Here is a 3,995-nt window from a genome sequence, read left to right as displayed (position 1 = left end):
AAGTTGAAAAAATGGTACAATAAAACCTATATAACATTTGTCAAGATTTGCCAGTTCTCAATATCCACACTTAGTTTCTTTCTTTCCATTCTGCAATATCTTCTAAAAACTAGGATATTATCCTACATGAATACAATACTACTATCACACCCTACAAAATTTAGCATTGATAAAATAATGTTATCCACATCCTATTCAAATTTCCCTAATTTTCCCAATATTGTTCTTCAGAGCCTTTTGTTGCTCTTGTTCCAAGATCCAATCAAGGATCACAAATTGTACTTAGTTAATATCTTTAAATCTTGAACAGCACCTGTAAACCTGCTTTTAAAAAAAACTTTCATGACATTAATATTTTTTTAGTGCCTAGGGCAGCTGTCTTATATAATGGCTCACAATCTGGGTTTTTCTATTTCTTCACATTTAGATTCAGGTTAAACATTTTTTTGCAAAAATATTACATACTTGATATTGCATCCAATTATGAGGTATAATATTGATAATTCTGGGTTTGATCAATTGGTTATTGTGACCTTTGCAAGATTTCTCCATTGTAAGGTTGCCACACTTCCTTTGTTATTAAGTGATGTATGGCTAATACTTTGAAACTATGTGAACAATCTGTTCCCCAACAATATTTGATCCCTTGATTTTAGCTCCATTGATGATCCTTATTTGAATAAATTATTACAATGATGGTTACTCTATGCCACTTTCACATTCTATCATTTTTTTGTACATTTATTTGCTGACATAATTTTGTAAAAAAGAGATCTTCCTGCCATCCACCTTTTTATAGTGTCCCTATAAACTTATGAATTTCTTAAATTCAATGTCTTATATCTTTTATTCTGAAATTATCCAAAATTTGAATTGTGGCATGTATTTAATGATGGAATACTACACAGCAATTGATATGAATGATCTCCAACACAAAATAATATGGCTGAATCTAACACATAAATAATATTGATTAAAATGTCTGACAAAAGACTAAATTCTGTATGATTACATGTTATGAAATTAAAAAACAGAGAGAAAACATCTGTGCTATTATAAATCAGGAAAGTGGTTCTTAATGATTGTATTAGTCTGTTTTTGTTGCTTATAACAAAATACCTGGAACTGGCTAATTTATAAAAAAACGAAATTATTGCTTACAGTTTCGGAGCCCCTCACGGAGCTCTGTTTTTCGGAGCAGTTTCACGTGCTCTTCTTTTAAAGCCCACAGAGCCACACCCTTGACCACTCTCTTAAATCAGTTCACTACAGTATGATCCTACAACCTAATCACTGCTTCAATGCCCAACCTTTCAATTACCATATTAGGATTTCCCACCCTGAACAGTTACAGTGTGGATTTAAGTTTCAGTGAGGTTGGGGACATCCTGTCTAAAGCAATGATATATGAGTACTGCTTGTAGTGTTCTTGTAATATTCTATTTCTTTGTATATATACATGTTAACTGCTTTATTGAATATCAATAAACTGTACATATAACTATACAAAATGTTTTATTAATACAAAATATTGTTTGCAATATACCAGTGTACTTTTAAAAACGTAAACATCTTCCTCCTAGGCCCACTTTTCAGCCCCCCAAAACAGTTCTGGGAAACACATTGGTCAGGACACATTTGCCCCATTTGGACATTCGACAAATGGTGGCCATTATTCACTGTCCCTTTTGAGAAACACTGTTAAACCACCCATCAAACAGGCACCACCATGACAAACTGGAGGCTGAAACAGCTGCTCAGGGACATCCCGTGGTCTCTAGATATATCCTTGTGTCTGGGGACCGCTCCTGCAGGCCCCATGTATGCACCTGGAGGTAGACTATTGCTTAGTCAGTCACCTTGTGGAGGGTGGCCTGAGGGTTCCTTGGATGAGGGATAGGGGAGTGGGGTCCCCTGAGTGGGGTAGGAGCTTCCCAGTCTGTCCGCGCCTTTTGTCATATAGCTCAAGCAGCTGTATCCACACAGCTCTGGATACACAATCCACACAGAAAGGCCAACTCAGAAATGCTCCAGAGCAGTGGCTACCTGGAAGGGTCTCTGTTGCAAGCTGCCCTCCCATCAGCCGTCCACAGAAATGGCCGCAGAAAGGCCTCTTTCAAAGCCTGCTGGGGCACCCAGAGCAAAGAGAACAGTTCCCGGAAATGTTTTTCACCGAAGTCCTATGGTGCCCATGCAGCCAAAAGTGGGGAGGGTATTCGTGGCAGTGAGACGGCTGCGGTGGTCCTACTTTTGGAGTTTGGTGAGGTCGTGGGGGTGGGGCTGGGGGCAGGTATGGAAAAGCATTAGTACCGTCTAGGGTCAGCAGAGATGTCCTGGGCAGCCCGACTCTAGGTGGTTCTGGAGCAAGAACACGCGGGAAAAGGTCCGGAAGCAGATCCGGCATGGGTACTTCTTGACTTTCAGGTGGGTCTGGAGGTGGGCCCGCAGGTTGGAGCGGTCAGAAAAGGCATGGCCGCAATGGGGGCAGGAGAAGGGCTTCTCACCGGTGTGGGTGCGCATGTGGCCCCGCAGCAGCCAGGTCCTGGAGAAGGCCTTCCCGCAGGTTCCACAGACACAGGGCAGTGTGTGGATTCGGATGTGCCTATTGAGAGCACCCTGGCTGAGGTATTCCTTGTCGCAGTATTTGCAGTTGAAGGTCTTTTGAGACTGGGGGTCCTTGGCCTCGGAGAGTTGTGCCAGCTGCTTGGGCCCTCGGATCACGCCTGGGAAGGCAGCATAGGCCTCAGCCTCCAGGGAAGAGGCCGCGGTGGAGGAGAAGGACGAAGAGGCCGGCGAGGAGGGTTTGGGGGGATGGGAGCCTTTCCCGCTGCCCTCATCTGACAGAGAGGTCAGCGCCAGCACCTTGGAGCTCTCTTGGGGCGGAAGGGAGGCTGAGCCGATCGTCTGGGCTTGGAGCTCCAGGAAGGCATCCCAGATGAGCGTGGGCAGTGAGGCCGTGGGGTGGAGGACCTCCGGAGGTGGTATGGCCGCCAGCAGGTGGGCCTGGTTGTAAGGCTGCTGGAAGGTAAACTCTAGAGAAGAGTCTTGCAGCTCGCTGTAGTTAGGCTTCTCGCGGCGGCTGGAGAACTTTACAAGGAAAGAGTGTGGCATAGTGACGAAGCAGCTGGGGTCTGGAAAAGCTCCTCAGGCAAGGGCGGGCTTTGGCCTGTGAGGGAAAAGGTATCGCCAACTCCTTTAAGTACGCCAGCCGCCGAAGGGGCGGGACCATGTAGGCCACGCCCCTTCCCACTCCACACCAATCAGAGGCCACGCTCGGAGCAGATGAGCCAAAGACTGACAGGTCTTGCACCACGTGATGCTTGGAGGCCTGGTGGGGTGTCTTCTGAGGCCTGTCTGTGAGTGCAGCAGGGATCGCCCCTCACCACGCTTCACCACGCTTTAGGTGTCAGGACACCAGGCACAGGGAGCCCCGAATCGAGGTGGGACCCTGGTGAGACACCAGCCAGACTCTGGTGAGTGCCAGTCAGCTCAGTACCCCGTAGTGTGAGCGCCTCTGGCGCCCCCTGATGCTGCGTGTGGCACACGATATTCAGTCTCAGTGGACCTGGACACACGACCTTTTTTTTTTTTTTTTTTTTTTTTTTTAAGTTCAAGAGATTTATTGTACAACATGGTGGTTAGAGTTAATAACAATGTATTGTATACTTAAAAATTGTTGAGAGCAGATTTTAAACATTCCTCCCACAAAAAGAAAAATGTGAGGTAATAGATATGTTAATTGGCTTGATTTACTTATTCTTTTTTTTTTTTTTTGTTAAATTTTTATTTTGTCAATATACACTGTATATGATTATTATGGCCCATCACCGACACCTCCCTCCCTCCTCCCTCTCTCCCCTCCCCCCCAAGAATGTCCTTTCCGTTTGCTTGTTGTAACAACTTCATGAAAGTATAGTTGTTATATCTTCTTCCCCACCCCACCCCCCCGGTTTTTTTGTGTGTGTGTGTATGTGGGTGAATTAATTTGTTTGTTT

The 3,995-nt window shown here is 45.0% G+C and overlaps 1 pseudogene; it reads right to left on the bottom strand.

Annotated features, from left to right (window-relative positions):
- Positions 1 to 1,498: 1,498 nt before the first annotated feature.
- LOC103593723 lies at positions 1,499 to 3,111 on the bottom strand (annotated as a pseudogene).
- Positions 3,112 to 3,995: the final 884 nt, after the last annotated feature.

This window comes from Galeopterus variegatus, unplaced genomic scaffold (genome assembly GCF_000696425.1).
Source record: "Galeopterus variegatus unplaced genomic scaffold, G_variegatus-3.0.2 Scaffold1399, whole genome shotgun sequence".
NCBI lineage: Eukaryota > Metazoa > Chordata > Mammalia > Dermoptera > Cynocephalidae > Galeopterus > Galeopterus variegatus.
This window is presented reverse-complemented; position numbering and strand designations above follow the sequence as displayed.